Source organism: Marmota monax, unplaced genomic scaffold (genome assembly GCF_021218885.2).
Source record: "Marmota monax isolate L192 unplaced genomic scaffold, Marmota_monax_Labrador192_F-V1.1 WCK01_AAM20220418_F8-fsc00149, whole genome shotgun sequence".
In the NCBI taxonomy this organism is placed as follows: domain Eukaryota; kingdom Metazoa; phylum Chordata; class Mammalia; order Rodentia; family Sciuridae; genus Marmota; species Marmota monax.
The window spans coordinates 1,916,957-1,941,870 of NW_026693170.1; the positions used below are offsets into that span (position 1 = coordinate 1,916,957).

General features: G+C 51.8%; 1 long non-coding RNA gene across 2 annotated transcripts; it reads left to right on the forward strand.

Annotated features, from left to right (window-relative positions):
* The first annotated feature begins 1,795 nt into the window (after window positions 1-1,795).
* Window positions 1,796-22,983, forward strand: LOC124100205 (uncharacterized). Of its 2 annotated transcripts, none has more exons than XR_009227909.1 (2): window positions 1,796-1,955; window positions 22,727-22,983. It is a non-coding gene; the product is annotated as an uncharacterized LOC124100205 (long non-coding RNA). The 2 variants fall into 2 exon arrangements; XR_006854191.1 differs by lacking the exon at window positions 1,796-1,955 and adding an exon at window positions 21,967-22,377.
* Window positions 22,984-24,914: the final 1,931 nt, after the last annotated feature.

Below are 24,914 nucleotides of genomic sequence, written 5' to 3' on the forward strand. Positions count from 1 at the left end.
ACCCTCCTGCGGCCCGCGAGCCCCCGCAGCCAGACGGCCACGCGGGGGTGTCCTGGGGGTCACAGCCGGCCACGTGCCTGCGCCCAGGGTGGCTGAATTCTGTCTGTGATTCAGTCCGCTTGTCTAGGCCACCAGGGGTGCCCTGGCCGAAATGATGTCAGCGGCCAGGTATGCGGCCGGGGTTTCTCCGAGGTGATTCAGGCTGGGAGCTGCCCTCTCCTCGGCAGACACTCTGGGCAGCTCTCCAGCAGGCTGCTACCGGCCGCCGCGACACTCCCTTCCTGGCCCCCTCCACACCCTCCGCGACCCAGAGCTGTGGGAACTGCAGGGCTGGGCCGGCCTGAGGGGTCTCAGAGACTAGGGCCCAGCAACAGCCCTGGCCAAGCGTGCCCCACCCTCCCCCAGGCCCGGACTGTGGTGGTCCTCCCAGTGGCTGCGGATGACATTCATTCACTCATTCATTCATTCATTCAATCAATCATTCAGACCTAACCAGGGGCTGGGGGTGGAGCACAAAGGTAGAGCCCTGGCCTGGTGAATATGAGACCCAGGGCTCAATGCAGCCCTGGGCAAGGGGACAAACATTTAATCAGCACCCACCCTGCCCCCCCCAGAAGAGTCTACACTTTATGCCTTCATTTTATTGCTATTGGTATTTCCTCCAATTTGCAAGATTCAGACTGGTTTCAGTTCCTCCACCAAACTTTCCAAACAGCTCCAGATTCTTGGTTCCCAAACAGTCCTCAGAGGAAGTCCCTTCTGGAGTCTACCTTTCAAACAACCTGCTTCAGCAGGTGCACTTTCTAGTCTCTTTGACCTTCCACATTCCCAGTCCCATTGGGTGATCTGAACCTTTATCCCACCTCCCCAAATTCCACCCTAATCCTTATCTGCCTTCCCCAGCAAGTGCACCCCACAGTGATGATCAGAACTGGGCCTTGTGGGTGCTGAGTGCTCACTGCTCTCTTACTCTGGGGTCAAGACTTCCAGACACAGCTTCATTTGGTCACTGCTGCCCCTAGAGTTGCTCCATGAACATGCCTATCATATAGAAGAGAACTGACAGTCAGAATTTGGTACTGGCTAATGGAGAACCACAAAGCTAGCCGCAGGTTCTGAACATATGCGTTCAAGGGCACTCAATACTGATGGCAAAGACTGATGGGATCTTGTAGGTGTTTGTTTTGTGCCAAGCACTTTCTAAATACTTTCTGTGTGAATTTACTCCCAACAGTCTACTGGGAGAACCACTCACAGTGCACAGGGGGGTTCACTGGACATGGACACATGAGACCTTAATTCATAATTAGAAATTGTGATAGATGCTGGGGAGGGAACCGTGGGGATTGTGTGCACACAAAAGCGGGCCCCCAACAGTTGCACACAGTGCAGAGACATACACAGAGTGCCAGAAATGCACAGCATGAGGTAAAACCATAGATATCCTTACACACTCATTGTTTCACAAAAATGCCCACGTGCAAAGACTCACTACAACTGTACACACACACACACACACACACACACACATCTACACAGCCAGTAGGGCTGCTAATGTCCACACATCCTGAGACACAAAAGCACATGCAGGAAACTGCTGGCTCAGTGGGGGCAGTTACTGTCACTCAGTGGATGCCTCAGGGACCCCAGATGTAGGTGAGGTCCCCATCCCACATTCACCTACGGTCACATCCATTCTCACTATCACACACCCAACTTCTCTGTGCTGAGATTCGGCCCAGCCCTGGTCACATGAAGCTGCTGGATGGGGCTTGCTGGGGGTGTGTGTTGGGGATGAGTTATTAGGACCTTGTGCTGTGGACAGCTTCCCGGACAGGGGACGGCATGACTGAGAGCTGACTGCCTGCTGAGAGAGGCTGGGAGAGCAGGCAAGGACCAGTGAGGGGACCGGGAAAGACTGGAGAGAGCGCTCCGCGGCTGAGTGCCCGCGACAGGTGGGTCCCGTGCATCCTTCTCCATGGATTGGGACCCTAATGGCTATAGTGCTCCCGGAGACCTTGGAGGCTGAGGCCAAAGCGGCAGGCCGGAGAGGTGGTTTGTCCCTCTTTGGGTTGTTATTATTTAGGGGGAACGAGACGGTCACCGCGCGGGAGGCGCTGGACAGACAGACGTGCCGAGGAGGAGGGGGCGCAGACGGACAGACACCCACACGGAGGCGGTCCCGGGGCGGACGGGCGGAGCGGGCGAAGCAGACGGCGGCTGTCTACAGGGAAACCCGCAATTTGGGGGCCCGGTTCTCCCCCGCTCCCACCACCGCAGCCTCCCCCTCCCGGGCTCCGGTCGGCCCGTCGTCCGCCCCGGCCCGTCCTGGCTGCGAGCGGTGCGGCCGCGCCGGCGGCCGGGGACAAACAACCCTTACGTCGCTAGGCGACGGCGTTCCACAGTCGGTCGCGTCACCGCGTCTGCGCGGGCGAGGGGGGGGGAGCGCGGGGAGACGGCGGCCGCTGGGTGGTTTGTTGACGTTGCCTGGCAACCGCCGCAGCGTTGCCCGGCAACGCCGGCCGACTGTTCGCGTTCTTAAAGGGGCAGGTGCACTTGACTAGTGGCTCTGGGAGACCCAGCTTTTCAGGGAGAGAAGAGGGTTCCTTCCAGGCATCGGGAAGCTGAGTGGATTCGGAGGCTGGTTTAGACACTTCGAGGCAGAGAAAGAACACGAGGCGAGAGCTGTTGTTATTTCAACTAAAGGGTGTGAGGTGTTGTTAGTGTGATACTGATTGCCAGAGTGAACAGGTACTCGTGTGGGCAGATGTGCATGGGAGTAGGTGGCAGAGATATACGGATAGAGAAAACTGGATTTGAATATCCGCTTTGTGACCTTGACCTGTGACTTCCTATGAGTCGCTTTCCTTCCTGAAGAGGGACTGAAAACATGACACACCTCCAGAATTGTGACTTTATGAAAGTCTGAGGCACTACATAGTAAGTGCTCTGTACATAATAGGCTTAATTAATTTTGGAATAAATGAAGTGGTTGTTAAATACTAATGGAGCACTGTGCAATCAATAATGGGGGTGTTGCCTATTAGTGATTTTTTTTTTAATTATTTTCTCCACTTGGTAAAGATGTGCATTAAAGGATCCTGGCAGATGCAGTTGGAATCCTTGTCCTGTTAAATCCTGGCTGAGTGACCCCAAGCAAGTACCTTGCCCTCTCTTATTCTCTATTTACTTCTCAATGAAACCTGGGAATCCCTCACATTTCTTAGAGTCACTCAAGGGTAACGGTCCTGGGCAGGGGGGTCCCCTGTCATTGGGCGTGTCAGGTCAGTGCCCCATGTCTATGGCATGACTCATGGCGCTATGTTATGTAAAACTCCTAGATTCTGCACAGAGGGCAGGTTATATAAATGAATTTAATGTGCATCCTACATAGCAGGCCCGGGGAGGGGACCTGGCTTGAGTAAGCCTGAGATTGCCCAACCACTGACTGCTTCTAGGAAGGAGGGCCTGTGAGGCATGGGCCACGTGTATACTGTCTCATTCAAAAGAATGTATACCTATGCTGGAGGGGGGGGTTTCTCCAGACCCCTATGTAGTTTTTTGTCTTTCTCAGTCTCTGACTTAATGGGTCTCATCTCTCTGCAACTTTCTGACTCCTGTCTCTCTGATGTGTCTCTCACCATCTCTGTCTCTGTCACTGTTTACTTCTACCCCCCTGAATCCCATTCTATCCCCCTTCTATCTTATTTTGTTATTTAACTTTCCACTGATTTGTTCCCAGAGAGAGTCTAAGGAGGAGCTGAGCAGCACAGGTCCCCTTGTGAGTGACTGCTCTGTGATCTTGCGGTGGGCCCTCTATTCTCTGGGCCTCTGCTTTTCCCTATCTGCAAAAGTACATGGAGCAATAGTGCAGGTGGGCAGGGGTCCTGATCACCCAAAGGACATTGTAAAAGTGGATTTCTCTGATCCCACATTGACAAGCTGTGGGTGAGAATTTCAAAGAAAGAGGCCAAGGGTTGATATGTGAGAGAGATACTTCCTGGGTGATTCTGAGCAGCAAGCTGGAATTGATGACCTGGGGCCTTCACACACTTGTTCCAATGCCAAGTTCTGATGCCACATAATAGGTGAGCCTCTAGGGAGCTACGCGGCCATGGATAAAGTCATTCCCCTACAGGCAGAGGATCCTGAGTGTGGAGGAGGGAAGGAGATAGAGCGGGGGTTGAGGTGGGATCAGAGACAAAGAGGCAGAGATAGAGTCAAAAGGGAGAGAGATAGAGAAGGAGAGAGAGATAAGGGGGGTAAATTGATAGATAAAAATTTTGTGTCTTCTGCATACCTCCTGAAAATTCACCCTCAAGAGCAGAGGGCCACATCTCCGTGGGCAGGTGTGACACTGCTTAACAGGTCTCTGCAGGCAACACAGGGGTGTGCCAGGACTAATGCTGTGATTTGGTGTGGGAAGCAGATGCCAGGGTGGGAGGTTCTGGGTGCACCCTCTAGGCATGTGACTGCCTGCCCCTAAGCCAGTGTCCTGGCCCAGCATGGGTAACTACCTGACAACTGAGCACCAGTCAGGCAGCATTCTCCCTGTTGGGTCCAGACAACACCCTGCTGGGTGTGGCTGATGAGGGTACTGCCCCAGGAGTCCTTGGACCCACACAGGCAAGTAGAGGGTTGGGCTAGCTGAAGGCACTGAGGATGTTATGTCTGGATGTGTGAACTTGGACTTGTCTATCTTTGCAGTCCTACGGAGCCTGGAGTTCTTGGGCAAGCTGAATGACCTCCTTGGGTCTCAGTTTCTGCATCTGAAAATGGGGAAAGTAATGACTTCTATGGGGATGGTGACTAACATAATGGTAACTGTTGCCATCTGCTGAGGGCTTGCCAGAAATGTGCTTGTTGGCCAACTCTGCAGCTCCAAGTTCAAACACCTCCCGACTCAGATTCCTACTACGCCCTAGTCCTGGTCACCTCTCACCAGGACCATTGTGGCTGCCTCCTGCCTCCGCCCTGTCCTCAGAAGTCTATTCCCCATACAGCCAGAGGGATCCTGTTGGAATCCATATCAGCTCATGCCCCTCTTTTGTTCCCAGGGTTCCGAACTCAGTAAAAGTCAAAGGCCTCCTCACACCACGCACAGTGGTCCCTTAATCTCTCTGACCTCATCTGCTGTCACAACCCATCCCTTGTTCTCTATGCCACACTGGCCTCCTTCCTCCTGTTCCTCCAGCCCACCAGACATGTTCCCACTTTAAGGTCTTTGCACTTGCTGTTCCTTCTGATCAGGATGCTCAGCCCAGATATCAGTATGGCCTCTTCCTCACCAGCTTCCGGTCTTTGCTCAAATATCTCACTTAGGCCTTGCCTGACCACCTCATTTACAGTGACAGCCCTCAACCCTCCCTCTCTGCATCCCCAGCATTTCTTACTATCCAGAGTACTATATGATTTGCTTTTTCATAGTTATTTATTGTATATTTGTGTGTAGGTAGTCCCCCTCCCCACTCCCAAAGAGTAAGTGCCCCTAGGGACAGAGATCCTTGTCTTGCCCACTGTGCTTGCCAGTGCCTGGCATACAGCAGATGCAGTATCTATTTGAATGAATGAAGAATAGTATGTGCCAGGAGTGGTGCTACCAGCTCTAGGTCTGATAATTCACTAAATCGTCACAACAGTCCTATTTGCTAAGTGCTGCGTATTAATGTCCCCAATTTTATAGAAATGAAACTGAGAGTCGGAGAGGGGAAGTCCCTGGGACAGAGTGCGAAAGCCCTGGAGATCAGAGATAGATTATCCCGTCACCAGGGGCGTCCCTGCGGGTCTGAGGGTGCCTATCTTTAATCGCACCACCTCTGTTCATTTCTGGGGCCCATCCTTGCTCCATTGTTGATTGTGGTCTCTCCTTATTTCTGTGCCTCTGAACAGCTCCCGGTGGCCAAAGTCTCCACGTGCGTCCCCAAGTTTGGGGCTCCGGGGTCCTGTCTGTTTTCGAGTTGCCGCCTGGGTGCTGGGGGTCTCTGTGTGCTCCAGGCCTCTGGAGGCGAAGGCCGCGGTAGAGGGTGGGGGGGTCTGTGCTCTGCTAGGCTCCGCTGGCTGTCCCGGGCCGGCGGCTGTGCAGTCTGCCCTGCCCCCGCGCGGCCGGGCTCGCAGCGCGCAGCCCCGGGGCGGGGCGGGGCCTGTTGCCTGGAGACCGGTGTTTTGCCTCTGCAAACTGGGTCTCTGGGCCACCGCCGGGAGAGCTGCATGGGAACCGGCGCCCGTCGTGGGAGCCAGCCGGGAGGGGCGCGGGCAGCCCGGGGCCAAGGAGGGGCCCTGGGGAGCCACGTTGGGGAAGGGGAGGAAAGGGACTGGGGAACGAGGTAGGGGTATGGGACAAATTTCCGGGACACGAAAGAGGGCTGGGAGGCTCGGATTCGGGGACGAGAAAGATGATTAGGGGTCAGTTTCAGGAAAGGGTTTGGTGAAGACCGAGCGATCCCAGGGGGAATATGCGCGGAGCCACGAGAAGGGGTTGGAAGGACAGGGACAGAGTAGTGGGGATAGTTTGAGGGAGCGGAAGAGAGACCCAGGGTGGGTGAGCGAAGGAAGGGTGTGGGAAACTGGAAGTTTAGGGAATCACAAGTGGGGGTGTAGGTAAGGGCAAGGAGTTTGGGAGGCCTTGAACACCTTGGGGGGGGTGCGGGTGTAGAGGACAAATAGGTGCGGGGTCGGGAAAGTATTGTAGGAAGTGCGGGGAGGTCGGGTGGAGTTTAGGGGGACAAAGATCCCTGAGAAGGCCGAAACCCGCCGGAAACAGGGGTGAATCAGAGCCGGGAGGCTCGCCACTGCCAGACTCCTGGCGGGAGGAGCGGGAGGGGCCCTCCCCGCCCATTGTCCCCGGCTTGGCCAGGACGTCCGGCGACGTCCCTGGGGACGCGCGACGGGTTATGTAACCTTGCCAGGCACGCCTGCTCCCAGGGAAGGGCCTGGAGTCGGACTCTCGGGTTCCTCCCGACCCCCCATCCCGAGGGCGGGGCCTGGGTCGGGATCCCGGAGCGTCTCGTGACGTCACGAGGGGCGGGTCCACCCGAGGCGCGAACTCGTTTTCTTGCTCCTTCGCCTCCTGATTGAGTAAGGAGGTTTGGATTTGAGACCGGGGTGGGAGGCTGGTAGGCTTAGCGACGCCCCGGTTGGAGAAGCCCAGTTACCGCGGCTTTTAGCCACGAGGGTAAACTGAGTCCCAGAGAGTGCTGACTCCTTTCATTTGATTTGTTCATTTAACAATGATGCACTGAGCACCTGTTCTGTCCCGGTTACTGTCGAGGTGAGGGGTCAGTTTCAGGAAAGGGGAAGGAGTTTGGTGAAAACTGGAGTCCTGGATCCCTAAAGTCCCTGGGATGACTCCTTTCCAAACTGTGATTGGTCCCAGCCGCACCTCCTTGCAGCCTTCCTCCTTAGTGCACAGGACAGAACGCGTCCTTCAGCTCCACAGTCCCTATTCTCTGCGTGACTTCAGTCCCCACCCCCCGCACTTCCTCTCATTCTCATCCCCCCCCACAGGGCATGACTAGAGATGCTGGTCGTAACAGCCTGTTGGAGAATCACTCAGACGTCATACACAGCTGGCTGTGCTGTCACCGAGGTGTGTCCCTGCGATGTCATCAAGCATCCTCATTCTCCCATAAACACCTCTGGGGGCCTTTTGAGGGGGCATTGCCCTGCTGCTGATGGTACCTTAACCTCCCAGAGGGAGTGATCTACTTCTATCCGGACCCTCCTTCAGAAGGGGCTGAAGGGCCTTCCCAGCCACCATCGCTCCTCCTCCAGCCAGCCCTCCTGGAACCCTCACTCCTCTCCCCAGGCCCTTGGCATCTGCCCTGGCCTTTCTGATCTCATCCATGTCTCCAGTTTTGAGAAACCTTCAGAGTCAGCCTCTGGGAAGGACACAGACCTGTGCCTCTCCAAACCCATGTCCCCCTTTCTAAAATAGGCATGACATCGGTGTCTGGCACACACAGGGATGGTGACTCCAGTGGGTTCACTTCTATGAGGGACTTAGCACAGGTGGGTGACCTTGTGAGAGCAAAATCAATCCTATTGGCCACACATAAGAAAGAGTTACCATGGGAAGCTAGGATCAGAGGGAGGAGGGAAATTTATTTATTTTCCTGTTGGAGGATGGAACTTAGAGGCACTCTATCACTGAGCTATATCCCTGGTCCTTTTTATTATTTTATTTTGAGATAGTATCTTGCTAAGTTGCTGAAGCTGGCCTCAAATTTGCAATCCTCCTGCATTGGCCTCCAGAGTTGCTGAGATTACAGGTATGTGCCATGTCACCTGGTGAAATGTACTTTTTCAAGGTACATCCTTTTGCATTTGTTAAAACAGTAAAGAGCAGGTACCATGCTAGGCTTGGTGGAGCATGCCTGTAAACCCAGTGATTCAGGAGGCCGAGGCAGGAGGACCACAGTTTGAGGCCATCCTCAGCAACTTAGCAAAACCCTAAGCAACTGAGATCCTTTCTCAAAATAAAAAATAAAAAGGGCTGGGGAGGTGGCCCAGTGATTAAGCACCCCTGGGTTCATTTCCCAGTACCAAAAAATAACATAAAATAAAAATTAAAAAATTAAAAAGTAGGGTCTGGGGTTGTAGCTCAGTGGTTGAGGGCTTGCCTCACATATGTGAGGCACTGGGTTCAATCCTCAGCACCACATAAATAAATAAATAAAGCAAAGATATTTTAATAAATTAAAAAGTAGATACCATAAATAAATAATAAGGGCTGGGGATGTGGCTCAAGCGGTAGCGCGCTCGCCTGGCATGCGTGCGGCCCGGGTTCGATCCTCAGCACCACATACAAACAAAGATGTTGTGTCTGCCGAAAACTGAAAAATAAATATTAAAAATTAAAAATAAATAAATAAATAAATAAATAAATAAATAATTTAAGGTGGTGGACATGCTAGTTACTCTTATTTGATCACTACCCAATAGATACATGAACTGAACCATCACATTGTACCTCATTGATATATACAAATGTTATGTAAGAATTAAGTAAACAAATTACTGGGTGCAGTGGCACACACCTGTAATCCCAGCAGCTAAGAGGCTGAGGCAGGAGGATTGAAAGTTCAAAGCCAGCCTCAGCAATGGCCAGACGCTAAGAAACTCAGTGAGACCCTGTCTCTAAATAAAATACAAAAAAGGGCTGGGGATGTGACTCAGTGGTTAAGCGCCCCTGGGTTCGATGCCCCTTACCCCTCTCCCCCAAAAGTAAACAAACAAAAATAGAAATTTAAAAATGACCATCTCTGGACTGACTTTGAAACTAGCCTGGAGCCCTTCCACTCACACTAGCTCCCTCCAGACCTCATCTGAGAGGATCCCACTAACCACCCTCCATCTGGGTAGGACCTGGCCCTCATTCCAGCGTGTCTCCTCTCCCCAGCCACTTAGCCACTTCTGGCCCTTCTTGCCTCCTGACAGTCTCTCAAATCTGCCGCCTCCTTCTGGGGCTATAGCTCAGTGACAGAGGGTTTCCCAGCACATGGAAACCCTGGGTTGATCCTCAGCACAATAAGAACAAAAACCAGCCAAACAAAAATAACAACCCTGCTCCCTTCTCCTTCCCGCCTCCCACACTCCCCACTCCCACTAAGGTTCAGGCCCCTCTGCTCAGTCTACCTCCACTGGCAACCAGGAGTCTTACTGAAGCAGACCTGCCCTGCTCACACCTCGCCCTGGCTCCCCAGGGCTGCTAGGGCCTCCTCACTCTGACCCACCAGGCCCCGTATGGTCTGGTCCACCTTGTAATTCCTGATCCTAACGACATGATTCCTCTAGCCTTACAGGATACTCTGGCCCTATCCTTCTGCCTGGCCTGTGTGTGTGTGTGTGTGTGTGTGTGTGTGTGTCTCCCCATCCAGACAGCACAGCAATTGGACACCTGGCTAAAGCTTGGTGTCCCCCAGGGACAGGGACCTTATCACCCCTTGAAGCTGCCTCCCATCCATTGCCAAGCTGTTGGGCCTAAATTGTCATTGAGCTAACATCTGTCTGGTATAGCCCCCTTCCTGGGCCCTACAGGGCAGGGCAGTTCTCTTTCAGAGACCTGAAGTGGCAGTGACAGGTGGAAACTGCAGCATAGATCCTTAGGCCTGACTCCTGCATAGGCACTCATGGGCACTGAAAGTCACAGGATTTGGTAGAGGAAGGGTCTCCCGGGGTTTAATGCCTGGGAGATCTGGCAGGGTTCTGTCTTGTCCCCAATGCCTAGAGCTGTTGTGTCCAATCACTGACTTGGAAGGGAGGTTAGAATCTTAGTGGAATTAGGAATGGTCACCAAAGCACTGGGTCTCAGGCTGAGCCCTGACTCTGGTGACACAAAGATCCTAAACTCAGCCACAAAAAACCTGCATCTATCCTCCAGCCTAAGCCCCAACTCTGGTCACACAGGATGAACCCTGATGCGAGGGCACACTTTACCCAGATCCTGCGACAAGTCCCCATACCCAAACCTAAGCCTAGCTGCTCTCTGTAGAAACAAACCAAGAAGTCAGACCCTCACTAGAGCATCCCATCCCCACCCCAGCCCCACGCGCTCAGACTTCCTGTGACCTTCCACCCCCAGGGAAGTTGGGTTTGAGGACTGGGATGGGGAGCAGGAGATTGGTGACACGGGTGGGAAAGAGAACAGGGCCAGGAGTAGGGTCGGTGGGGGATGGGGATACCATCTGGGGACATAGTTGAGGGCCAGGGATTGAGAATGAAAATTAGGATCGGCGGGGGAAGGGGAGTTATGGTCTGGGATGAAGATGGAGGTGAGGCTGAGGCGGGGGCACAGGACCAGGGACACGGCCAGGCTGGCGGGCGGCGGGGGGCTGGGGTCGCAGCTGGAAGCGAGCGTGGCCGCGGGATGGAGTGGGGGCGCGCTGGGGACAGCACCGCTCCCCCTCCGCGGCCTCCCTTCCGCTCCCCGGAAGCGCTGAGTCGTCCTGCCTTATCTGGGGGCCGCTATTTCGGGCTCCGCTCCCGGCGCAGCGACTATTTTTAGCGGCGCTGGGGTAAAAATGGACGCTGCGCCGCGCGGGCTCCCGAGGCCGTGCGCGCCCCACGCGAGCCCCGCGGCCGGGGGCGCGCCTGAGTTCCCGCTCCAGGCGGGTCCGCCGCCCTGCCGCCCGCGCCGCGCACGCCGCTCGCTCCCTGGAGCCCGAGCCTGGCCGCCGCCGCGCCGCGCGGAACATTCCAGGGACTTCGGGACGCGTCGGCTCGGCGCCGGCTGCGCGCTGTGGCTGTGGCGGTGGCGGTGGCGCTGCGCCCCCTGGCGGCGCCCGCGGGGACAGCGGGCAGGAGCGGGGCCCCGCGCGCCCCACGGGAACTTGCGGGTGAATTAATTCGAATGCCTTGCAAGGGACGATCATTCCGCGTGAGCTTGGATGCCCCCCGGAGTGGGGAGCTCTCAGAAAACTGGGCAGTTTGTTTTTTAGTGCCGTTGAGGTGGGACCCAGGGCTGCCCTACCACTGAGCTGCAGCCCCAGCCCTTTTATTTACTCATTTTTTTTGTTTGGTTCCGGGTGCGGACAAGTTGCCTAGATTGACCGAGAACTTGCGATCCTCCTGCCTCAGCCTCCTGAGCCGCAGAGATTACAGACGTGTGACCGGGCACTATTTGGCTTTATTGGTAATATTTGTCCAGTCATTCGAGATATATTTGTCAAGGGCCTGCTGGTGTGTGGCTCCGTGCTGTGGGGTCAAGAGCAAGTAGTGAACAAGACCAAGATCCCCGCGCTCATGGGGCAGATGTTCCACTGCCCAGGGCAGGGGCAGAAAGTAAATCACTATGACTTCAGATTGTTTTAAGCACCGTAGAGCAAGTAAAATAAGATGACATTAAAATAAAGGGGAAGGACGGACTGCGGCTCAGTGCAGAGCGCTTGCCTGGCCTGGTGACGCCCCAGTCCATCTCGTGCTCCTGGAGGTAGGAGCCTGGAGAGGGATCAGCTTGGGGCTGAGCTTGCAGAATGTAGATGAGCTCCCACCCGCCGCTCTTCCCTACACTTTGGTCCCCTCCTGTGCCTGTGAGCGCATTACCTCTCTCCCAGCATATAGACGCCACTCATTTTTATTAGATGTTGATGGGCATTTAAAGAATAATGGCTGCCGTCTGTTCAGCACCTACTCAGCGCCTAGCCATGGGAATTGCCTCCGTGGCATGTTCCGTTGGATGCTGACCCTTACCGCGTTCCCAGAACCCCTAGCCCATGAGGAAACTGTTTCCCCGTCTCTCTCATCTCCTACCTGCACTGGTGCCTGTGACATTTCCAACCCTCTGCCAATACCATCCAGTCTGTCCTTTGGGAAACTCCCCCATTCTAAACTTCAGCTCACCTGGTTGTCCTGGGACTCCCCATTTTCCCTGTCCAGGGAAGGCTATGTGACCCAGGCCCAACCAATCAGTGCGTTCTGGTTTGTCCGCCCTCTGACCACAGTGATTGGATCAGGGTTGGGCAAGTGACCCAACAGTGCCCAGTTAATGATGGCTGTGGGACCATTAGGCAGGAGACCTCTTGGATTGCCAAGAAGGTGGGTTGTGAGCCTAGAGCTTCTGAGACCATCTTTGCTATCTGAAGGAGAGCCTGCCCAGGTGGGAAAAATGTACTGAGAAATAGGGACAGTAACTTCATATCATCAGGTGGGACCCTGGATCCAGCTGTGACTGAAGCTGGTTACTATTTTATTTATTTATTGTACTGGGGATTTAATCCAGGGATGTTTTACCACTGAACTACTTGCTCAGCCCTTTCCATTTTTTTTTTTTTAATTTTGAGACAGGGTCTAAGTTGCTTAGGGCCTCCAAAATTGCTGGGGCTGGCCTCAAATTTGCAATCCTTCTATCTCAGCCTCCTGATTGGCTGGGATTACAGGCATGGGCCACCACACCCAGTACTACTTTGGAGAGTCAATACATTTTCCTAAACTAGTTTGCATCTGAGGCTGAGAGATCCCTGATTAATTCACTGTCCCTCTCCATGATCCACAAGAACTGGTTCTGGGGCTGTGTAGCTCAGTGGTAGAGCGCTTGCCTAGCATGTGTGAGGCACTGGGTTCCATCCTCAACACCACATAAAAATAAATAAATAAAACAAAGCCATGCCATCCATACACCACTACAGGAAAAAACAAAAAACAAAAAACAGTGGTCCTGACACTCCTTACTACCCCTGCTCCTTGGGTATGCAAGGTTGTGCCCTGAGACAGTGACCCTGCTGATTGGGACTTTTCAGGTCTCCTGTGGGCATGCATCTGGGCTCTTTCAGGAGCAGGCATCTCCATGTGCCCAGGTGTCCTCTTGCCTGAGAACCTGAGCTCTGAGCTTGGTCGGCTGCAACCAAGTACCATAGATGGGATGGCTTCAAAATGACAGGAATTCCTCGCTCCAGTTCAGAGGCTACAGTCTCCTCACGGGGACCAGCACGGGGAGAGTGCATCCGGGTCAAGGTCTGCCCTTGTCTCACCCATAGGAGCTAAGGCTGGAGTCTCTACCCAAATGGTGGCAGGGGACCTCCCACCAGGGAATGCCCCCACCACCCTGAAATGGGACTCATTAGGATTTCAAAGACAGGCTAAAGCACAGGGTGAATCGTCCAAAGCTTTTCTTAGGGGACTTGCAGAGTGGCCTGCAGCGGGTCCTGGTGATGGACATTGAGAGCCAGAGGCTCTGGGTGGGTGAATGTGTCCACAGCCAGGGCTCAGGGCTGACTGACATGAGGGCCTGAGGCTCTGGCTCAGGTCAGGGCCAGTTTCTTTCAGTGTTTTTGAGGCAACAACATCAACACCCTTATCAGCACCTGGGAATGTTCCAGGCTTCTGCTGGGGACACTGGTTCTGGGAAAAACCAGCTGATGGAAGGTCACAGAGGTCAAGGCTTTCTGTGATTTTTCAGTCAGGACACAGGAAGAAAGCAAGGGGAGGTGTGGGGACTGCATAAGCCCTCTGGTGACCACCTCTGTGTGGTGGCATGAGAGCTATCTGTGGTTCGTTTTATGAGGGCACTAATCCCATTTGTGGGGGCCCCACCCTCAAGATTTGGCCACCTTCCAAAGGCCTCCGCCTCCAAGAGCATCACATGAACCTGGGGGACATAATCATTTGGTCCACTGCAGTGAAGGTGTCCCAGCACACCCTCCACCTCTCCTGGTCAGGACCCCAGCCCCACCTGAGCATGTGGCGTCTGGCTGCACCTGGACCCTGGGTCTAACCATATCCTGAATGCCTCCCCCTGGGAGTCACACAGAGTTTCACCCTGACGTCAACTGCTCCCAAAACACCTGTGCCTTTGCCCCACCCCACGATTCCCAGTTCAGGCACCACCCTGCCATCACCTAGACTGGAGGCCTGGGCCTCTTTCTGCCTCTGGTCTTCCACAGCTCATCACTCATCTCCATTCTGACATTTAAGGATTTCATGTGTCCCCCCATCCCACCTCACCCTTCCCAGCCTCCTTCCTGGTCTCCCTCCCCAATCCTGCCCACTCCTGTCCAGTGGGAACTTGCTAAATTGCAGACCCACCCCTTCAGGTCCCTCTCCTACTCAGAGCCTGCTGTGGCTCCCTAGTGCTCCATTCCTTGACTCACAGGACCCTAAGTGGCCTGAATGCGGCCACCTTCTTTGATCCTACCTCTCTCCCTCCACCCTCTCTCCACACCAACACCGTCAACTCTGCCCTGAAACCATTTCCAAACTGTGTGCCTTTCCCAAGTGCGCCTCTGCGTCTGAACCCTGGACTTTTCCTGTTCTCTCCCACCTACTGGGCACTTCCTCACTTTTCAAGGCTCAGCTCAACATGGCCCCCTTCAAGAACCCTGCAGAGCCTGGGTTGGTGAGCAACTGTAATCCCAGTGGCCCAGGAGGCTGAGGCAGAGGATCCCAGCTCAAAGCCAGCCTCAGCAATTTAAGGAGGTGCTAAGCAATTTAGCAAGACCTTGTCTCTAGGGGCTGGGGTGTGGGTCAGTGGAAGAGCCCTTGCCTAGCATGTGTGAGGCAACGGGTTTGATTCTCGGCACTGCATATAGATAAATGAATAAAATAAAGGTCCATCAACATCTAAAAATAAAAGACCCTGTCTCTAAATAAAGCATAAAAAGGACTGGTTCAGTGATTAAGTGCCCCTGGGTTTAATCCCAGGCACACACAAAAACAAATAAACAAACAACAACCATCCCCCCACTCCAGCCCCACACACCGGGCCCTGTTGAGTGGGGCTTGTTCCCTGGTGGACCATGCACAAGCCCTCAGCACAGATGACCCCATTCAGTTCCCCTAACGCCCTGAGAACAGGAACAAACACTTCCGTTCCTAGATGAAGAATGAAGGTCCGAGTCAGCAGGGCTCATCAGTGCACCTGTAGGTGGGGGGAGCACTGGAACTCAGTACCTCCCGCAGCCTGGATCTTCTGGCTGGGGAGATTGTCCATCTCAGCATTGTGAGTTTGTTTGCTTTTGTTATTTGTGGTGCTGGGGATGGAACCCAGGGCCTCATGCAAGAAGGACAAATGCTCTACCACTGAGCTGCACCCGTGCTCTTAGCGTAGAGGCACGTGTTTGCACTGTCTGAATAAAAAATTAAACCCCATATCCAGGGTGGCCACAGAGTCCTGGCTGTGACACTGTGGTCTTCCTCAGTTAAGTAGCTTCTTCTCCAGGTGTGGAGGAGTTAGGGACTGCAGAGCATCCTGCACAGGTTGCATTTGACCTGAGCATCAGTCACTCTGCCTGCATACACTTGTGTCTACATTGTTCCAGAAGCTCCCAGTACATCTGTGAATTCACAAATGGCCCCCTAGTACCCCATGTCCTCCCAAATGAAGAACACAAATCTTGCGAGCCAGTGCTCTCCATGAGAAATAGAGTTCGGGCCACAAGTACAATTGCATTTATTGATTTTTGGAGGTGGGGGGTCTTATTGTGTTGCCCAGGTTGACCGTGAACTTCTGGGCTCAAGTGATCCTCCCGCCTCAGCCTCTTGAGTTGCTGGGATTACAGGTGTGCATCACCGAGCCTGGCTTTCATTCTACTTTTTATTTATTTATTTAAATTTTGAGACAGGGTGGAGTATATTGGTGCATACCTGTGATCCCAGCACTCAGACGCTGAGGCAATTGGATTGTAAGTTCAAAGCCAGCCTCAGCAACTCAGCAAGGCCCTAAGCAACTCAGTGAGACCCTGTCTCTAAATATCTTTTCTTTCCTTTTCTTTCTTTCTTTTTTGAGACGCAGTCTCCCCAAGTGTCCAGAGCTGACCTTGAATTTGTAATCCACCTGCCTCAACTTCCTGAGTAGCTGGGACTACAAGTCTATGTCACCTTGCCCAGTGAACAAGTGTGGTTTTATTTTAAAAACAAATATTAAAGAAAAAAGGACAGGTGGGAATGATCTTGTTGTATTATATTTAACTGGATAAAACCAAAATACTAATATTTCAACATGTACTATGAGGAAGTATTTTTTATTTTTAAAAATTTTTGTACTCATGGATGGACAGAATGCCTTTATTTCTTTTTACGTGGTGCTGAGGATCGAACCCAGTGCTTCACTCATGCGAGGCGAGTGCTCGGCCCCTGAGCTACAGCCCCAGCCGAGCAAGTTGTCTTTTTTTTTTTTTAATTGGAGCTTAGCTTTATAGTTCTTCATAGTAGTTGGGTTCAGCCCAACAAACTCATGCATGCTTGAAAATCATCTCAGTTCATGATCCTTCTCTTTTCCTTACCCTCCTCCCTCCCTCTCCCCTTCCTTTTCCTCTGCCAGACTTCCTTCTGCTCATCTATTGATTTAGATTGGTTGATTCCTCATGTTTTCCCATCCTGCCCCCTTCCTATATTTTACTCTAGCTTCCACATATGAGAGAAAACATTCGGCCTTTGTTTTTTGTGATTGACTTATTTCACGTAGCATGGTAGTCTCCATTTCCATCCATTTACCAGCAACCGCCATGATTTTATTCTTTCTTTGTGGCTGAGTAGAACCCCACCATATACACACACCACAGTCTCTTCATCCATCCATCCACTGACGGGCGTCTGGGTTGATGCCGTAGTTTAGCTATTGTGAGTTGTGCTGCTGTGAACATCAGGGTGGCCGTGTCACTGCAGTGTGCTGAGTTCAGATCTTTTGGAAAAATGCCAAGGAGTGGGGTAACTGGGTCCTGTGGTGACTCCATCCCTAGTTTTTTCAGGAATCCCATACTGCTTTCCAGAATCCTGTAGAGCCTACAGTCCCACCAACAGTGTGCGAGAGGACTTGCCCTGACCTCCCAGGCATGCATCATCATTAGTATTCTTGATCCTTGCCATTTGGAGGGAGGTGGAATCTTGGTCTAGTTTTGCTCTGCACTCCCCTGGTTGCTAGAGATGTTGAACACTTTTTCACGTGTTTGTTGGCCATTTGTGTTTCCTCTTTTGAGAAGTTTCTGTTTAGTTGGGTTTTTTTTCAATTTATTGATTGGGTTATTATTATGTCTTTGGTGTTGAGTTTTTTGAGTCCTCCATAGATTCTGGATATTAATCCCCTATTGGAGGAGCAGGTGGCCAAGATTTTCTCCCATTCTGCAGACTTTCTCTTCACGCTCTTGTTTCTTAGCTCTGAAGAAAAATTTTAGTTTAATGGCACTCTCAGCTATTATTATTATTCTTTCTTTCTTTTTTTGGTACTGGAGATTGAACACAGGGGCACTCGACCACTGAGCCTCGTCCCCAGCCCTATTTTGTATTTTATTTAGGGACAGGGTCTCACTGAGTTGCTTAGTGCCTCACCTTTGCTGAGACTGCTTTGAAGTCAGGATCCTCCTGCTGCAGCCTCCTGAGTTGCTGGGATTACATTATTAAGGGGATTTTTTTTTTTTACATGTGTTTCTTGTGCTAAATATTTAAAATCCAATGTGGATCTAAACTCTCAGTGTCTCTCATTTTGAACCAGTCACATTTCAAGGTCTCAAGAACCACATGTGAGCCGGGTGTGGCGACACACACCTGTAATCCCAGTGACTCAGGAGGCTGAGGCAGGAGGATGGAAAGTTCAAAGCCAGCCTCAGCAACTTAGGCCCTAAGGAATTCAGTGAGACCCTGTCTCAAAATAAAATATAAAAAAAGGCTGGGGATGTGGCTCAGTGGTTAAGTGCCCCTGGGTTCAATCCCTGGTACCAAAAAAAAAAGAAAGAAAGAAAAAAAAAAAAAAAAAAGCTTTGAGTGGAGTCCTGATTTGGTTGCTTACATTGTATATCCTTGAACAAAAACCTAACCTCTCTGTTCCTTGGTTTCCTCTCTATAAAATGTATATAACCAGATAACTCATCCCAGAAAGTTGTGTTGTAGACTAATTGAGGCTCAATTAACTTTTTTTTAAATATTTTTTTTAAATAATATTTATTTATTTATTTTAGTTTTCGGCGGACACAACATCCTTGTTTGTATGTGGTGCTGAGGATCGAACCCAGGCCGCACGCATGCCAGGCGAGCGCGCTACCGCTTGAGCCACATCCCCAGCCCCTCAATTAACATTTTAACATAAGACTGGAAGTCTTTGCAAATTCTCTAAGACAAGAAAAATAAACGGATGTGAAGATTGGAAGGTGGGTGGTAAAACTGCCTTTTAGACCATTTTTAAGAAAAACCTGAGAATCTACAAAGTATCTTAGGATAAGAATTTGCCCAGGCTGCCTGTTAGAGGATTAGTCGACATTATTCAATATCATGAATCAGCTAAAAAGTATAAGGAGTCAGGAAATGAGAAAAGTGCCGCTTGCTAGTACAATGGTGACTCTGATTTTGATCTTGAGCCCTGAGCCTGCTCCTGCGTACTTGACGTTACCCCTGGGTTGCCTCCAAGATTCCTCCAACCCTATGGTGCTCAGCGGAAATTCGCAAGCTTCTTCCCAAGACTGCTGTGCTGGCTCAAGAGGCTGCTAGTCCACCAGGACCCCCAAGCCCAAGCCCCTTCCTGACGCCTGTCACCTTGTCCTTTCCTTGGGCTTTCTGCTCCATCCTTGCTCTCTCTACAGTCCACTCTGCCACAACCTCAAGGCCCTGCATGGTCTGTCTGTCCCTGAATTGTGAAGCCTCATTTGTCACTACTGTCACCCTTGCTTCCTCTGCTCCTGCCACAGAGACCTTCTTCAAACTCACTGAAGGATTTCCTACCCCAGGGCTTTTGCACACGTGGCTTCTCCTGCCTTGGAAGTGCTCCAGCAGATTTCCAGTTACCTGTTGAGTCTCTTCCTAACTCCTCCTTACACAAAGGAGCCCCCTCTGGCCCCCCACCCCTGTTCAAACAGCACCCCCACGCTCTTGTCCTTGTGATACCAGGTTCGTGTGATGATTTTTTTTAGAGATTCCTAAACTTTTTGATCACAGCTGCCTTATGTTCTTTTTCTCTTTTTGGTGTGTGTGTGTGGGTAAACCCGGGGTGCTCAACCCCTGAGCCACATCCCCGCCCTATTATGTTTTTGAGACAGAGTCTCCCTAAGTTGCTGAGGCTGGCTTTGAACTTTCCATCCTCCTGCCTCAGCCTCCTGAGCTGCTGGGATTACAGGTGTGGGCCACTGTGCCTGGCCTCCCTATGGTCTTACCAAAGGACCCTGAAGAGTTTTTGTTGATGTAGGTGATAGCTATCAGTATTTATTGCATTTAGAAAATAAAACTAGGGCTGGGGATGTGGCTCAAGCGGTAGCGCGCTCGCCTGGCATGCGTGTGACCTGGGTTCGATCCTCAGCACCACATACAAACAAGGATGTTGTGTCTGCCGAAAACTAAAAAATAAATATTAAAAAACTTCTCTCTTTAAAGAAAAAAAAAAGAAAATAAAACTAAGCAATTTAAGGAATATGTATTGATTTGTTTAAAAATAAACTCTCCTGTAATGTAACATATTTTAATGAAAAAATTACCATCTTTTCAAAAATTAGTGAGAAAGTTGTTGTCTGCATACATACGCATATGTATTATATATGCAAATATGTGTTTATATCTATATGTTTACATGCTTTTATTTTTCATACTGGGGATTGAATCCAGGGTGCTCTACCACTGCGCTGCATTCCTGGCCCTTTTTAATTTGTTTTTCTTTTCTTTCTTTCTTTTTCTTTTTTTTTTTTTTAGTACTGGGGATTGGACCCAGGGAGTCTTAACCACTGAGCCACATCCCCAGCCCTTTTTTGTATTTTATTTAGAGACAGGGTCTCATTGAGTTGCTTAGCGCCTGGCGGTTGCTGAGGCTGGCTTTGAACTTTCCATCCTCCTGCCTCAGCCTTCTAAGCCACTGGGATTACAGGCCTGCGCCACCACACTGGGCTCTTTTTAAATTTTTTTTTTTTTTTTTGAGACAGGATCCTGTTAAGTTGCCCAAGCTGACCTTCAACTTGTGATCCTCCTGCCTCGGCCTCCAGAGTCAATGGGATTACAGGTGTGCACACTGCACCTGGCTTATGATAATAACGGTGACCTCACAGGGGAAGGGTTCTTGTGCTGCACTTTGAGAATCACCCCACCCCACCAACTGAATGCCTCTGGGGCTGGGTGACCTCAGCATAAGAGTCAGTCCTGACTGCGGGCAGGTAGCTGGGACCCTCACTCAGTTTCTGAATCTTGGCTTCTTCTAACACTGGGAGGATTCGGAATCGTGGGGCACTCTAGTGCACAATACACACCTGCTGTTTGACCTTCTGGAGAGACCACCTTCTTCTTCCTTTTTTTTTTGTACTGGGGCTTGAACTCAGGGGCACCCAACCAATGGGCATGTTTTGTATTTGTATTTTATTTAGAGGCAGGGTCTCACTGAGTTGCTAAGCTCCCCAAGTTGCTAAGGCTGGCTTTGAACTCCGGATCCTCCTGTCTCGGCCTCTTAAATGGCTGGGATGACAGGCGTGCACTCTTACTAACACTTTTTATGCATGTAGTTAATTAATTCCTCCTGAGGCCTGTCCTGTGCTGTGCTAGGGACATGGTGATGACATGGTGATCCTGGCTCAGCCCTCCTGGGGCTCCCAGGTGGATTTTTTATTTGTGAGGGACTGCCTTCAGCTCCTGGTCCTCAAGGGTGTATGAGTTCTCAAAGGCTGAGAAGGTAGGGAAAGGCAGTTTAGAGTGGGAACAGCATGCAGAGTCATGAGGAATAGAGGAGACATGCTCTGGAATGCCCAGGGTCCTCTCCCTCCAAAGCGCCTCAAGTCAGTTAGTGAGAAACAGGGGTGCATCTCTGGTTTAACTTCTTTCTTTCCCAACCACTCTTTTTTGTTGTTGTTGTTTAAAGACTTCCTCAACTCTGGGCTCTTTGGTGAAAGTCCCACCTCTGAGCCAACCTCACTGTCTCATGCTGCAGTCCTTCGGTTTCACAGCATATCCACCCGCGTCCTATTCACTTAGGATGTCCCAGCAAAAAAAAAAAAAAAAAAAAAGGCGTCCAGGAGGGCGCAGGGTCGGGTCCAGTCGCCTCCACTGTCCCCATCCGGGGGCCTCCGCTTGGGCCCGGGTGAGTCAGCCCCTGGCGGCTCCCGCGTCATACCGGCCGCTCGGCTCCGCGCTATTTCGGGCGCGGGGCGCTATAAATAGAGGCTCGCGGAGCCGCGCCGCCCCCCTCCGCTCGGGCCCCCTGCGTCCCCGGCCCCGCCGCGATGGCCGGGCCGCGCGTCACCGCGGCTAAGTTTAGAGGCGGCGGGGACACCGGCCTGGTCACCGTGCCCCGGCCGCGCCTCCGCCCCCAGGGCCGCGGGCTCCCCAGCCCTTCCGGGGCGCAGAGGGGACCCGGGCTGGGACCTGGCGGCCCGCGCGGCCCGGGGCGGCTGGACCTCGGACTTGGGGCGACTGGAGCGAGGACGCGGCTCCGCGCTGGGGGCGCGGGAATCGGAGCTCGTCCCGCCGGGACCCGGCGACGCACCCGGCTTCCCGGGCCGGAGTCCCGCGTCGAGCGCCAGGTGGCACCGCCAGAGCCTCCCGCCCGCCCCTAGCCCGCCGCTGACAGTGACGCGGCGGGCTTTGCAGCTCCCGAGTGGCGGGGAACGTCAGGGCGGGACAGGGCGGGACCAGGCGGGGACCGCCGCCCTCACCGTGTCGTCCCGGCGCTTCTGCCCGCTCCCGGGAGCCCCGCAGGCAAAGCCTCTCGTGGGGCGCCGGCGCCCCCTGGCGCCAGCGGCAGGAGTTGCGCTGCAGGGTTGGCAATGCCAGTCCCAGCCCCCGGGGACCGAGTCCTGCTCGCTTACCCGGGGGCCCCAGGACACTGATTCGTAGTACTTCTTTAGACCACTCTTGGTTCTCTAGTCTCTCCAATGAACTAATGATGCCGGGTGAGCGCCGGGCCCAAGACCACAGGAAGTGGGCCGCACAGCTGTCCCAGTGCCTGTCGCAGCGCAGGGCACACACTCGGTGCTCAGTACTTAGAATCAAGAGGTGAGCAAACCGGGCCATCTCAAGACCGGACTCTGGTCTTACTGAATCCTCAGTAACTGCAGATGGCAAGCTGAGGCTGCGGTGGAGAAGTGGCTTTCTGTGGGGCTAGGCCTCTGTGGGGTTCATTCACACAACACTGGGTTCAGAAGCGCCTTGTGAGGGACCTGTGATGCAATGGCAGCTCCAGCTGCCACCTCCCAGGACCAGGTCAAAGGCTACTTATTTATTTGAAAAATCCTAACAATAATCCCTCTACTGCAGATCAAGTCCAGTTCTAAGCACTTCCACGTGTTAATTCTTCACGTGTTAATTCCTCTTAACACTTGTATTGTTGTTACACCCATTTCAGAGATGAACAGACTGACAAAGAAATGAGTTGCTGGCTCAAGGTCATGCTGCTAATTAGTGATCCTGGAGAAAATGACACCTGTGGATGAGACTGTGAAGGAAGGCGAATCAGATGGGTCAAAACTCTTCTCAGAGGCCACCCAGAAGTCAGAGAGAAAGAAGAGCAAGTACTTCTAACTTTGCAAGGAAAAGAACTAAGAACCCAGAATTCCAGATTCCAATCGTGAGAATAAAAGAACAAAAGAGATTTTCAAATGAGCACAACTCAGAAAATTGCTATTTACAGATACACTCTCCAAGAATTAGTAGGGAGTAGGTCGTGGGGGGGTGTGGCTCAGTGGTAGAACATTTACCTAGCATGTGTGAAGCCCTGAATTTGATTTCCAGCACTGCAAACACACACACACACACACGAATTAGTAATAAAAATACTCTAACAAGAAATAAAATGAGCTGGGGAAGAAGAGCACACCTGTGATCCTACTTATTGAGGAAGCTGAGGCAGGACGAACCCAAGTGTGAGGCCTGCCTCAGTAACTTAGTGAGACCCTGTCTCAAAAGGTAAAAACGAGGGCTGGGGCTGTGCCTCAGTGGTAGTGCACTCGCCTAGCACATGTGAGGCACTGGGGTCAATCCTCAGAACCACATAAAAATAAACTAAACATATGGTGTCCATCTACAACTAAATATATATATATATATATATATATATATATTTACATATATATGTATATGTTTACATATATATATATATATATATATATATTTTTTTTTTTTTTAAATTTTTTTAAGTGCTTCTGGGTTCAATCCTCAATACCAAGGAGGGAAGGATTGTCATGTCCCCAAAAGAAATGCTTCAGTCTTAATCCTGGTATCTTGGGAAGCAACCTTATTCAGAAACAGGGTCTTTCCAGAGGTGATATTGGGGTGGGAGGATGGGCCCTAATTCAATATAAATGATGTCCTTATATTAATGGGAAAATTTGGACATAGGGCCGGACCCACAGTTGAAAGGCTGACCTGGGGGTGGGGTGGGGTGGTCATCTGCCAGGAGGCATGGAGCCGAGAGAGACCAATGAGCTCAACAGAAATGTCCAAATGTACATGTTGGAAATTTGATAGGTGACAGAGGCATCATGTCAGAGTAGTGGGGAAAGGGCTGGCCTTTGGTACAATTGGCTACATCTACCTAAATCCTTACCTCAGTGCATTTTCCAAAATAAATCTGCTATGGAATAACGATGGAAACATAAAATGAAAACTGGGGAATGTTTAGAAGAAATGACAGAATATACACAGATGACCTTGGGGTATGACAGGTCTCTAAAACCAGGAAGAGCAAAAGCCAGGATGGAACAGATAGACAAATAGGCGTGAATAAGCCCTAAGAACTTCTAAATAAATAAAGCTAAAATACAGAGTACAAACGAGGAGGAAATACATGGAACTGACTAAGAATTAGAATCAGAATCCAGAACGTACTCCTATAAATTAATAGTAATAAAAAAGGCACACAAGCCATTTAAAAAATGGGCAAAGGATATGAGCAAGCAACTCACAGAACACAAAATACCTAAGACCAATAAACTCACAAAAATATGTTCTATTTCCTTAGCAATCACAGAGTTACAAGTTAGAACAGTGTGATACTATCCTTTCAGGAAATGACTAATACTAACTCATCCACCAAGTCTCCGCCTAGATGTCCCCTCCTCCAGGAAGCCCTTCCTGACTCCTGGGCTGGGTTAGGCGCTGCTCCTAGCCCCATCCCATGGCCCTGTGGGGTCGCCCGTCCCTCCCACTCTGGTGGTCACTGTTTGGGACTCTCACTGGATGTAAGGCTCTCGGGAGGGGCAGCCCAGGGCCCTCCCTGGTCACCGCTGTCACTGGCACCGCCCCGCACAGAGCCGGGAACAGAGCAGGCGTTTGGGGAACGGTGGAATAAATGAATGATGGGGAAACCGAGGGCAAGTCAATGGCCGATTTGGGATTCAACTCCAAGTTTCTCTGTACCGAGAGGGGGCACCTAGTTTGATTTCCCGACATCCTTCTCCACTGAGCCCTGCCCGGAGCCCGGGAATACAATAGGCGATCAACAGGGCACCCCAGGCCCTGGAACCCGCAGACCCACGCCACTTTCCTGGCCAATCCTCCAAGGTCCTCCAGGACCATAGAGAGCTGCGCAGGGC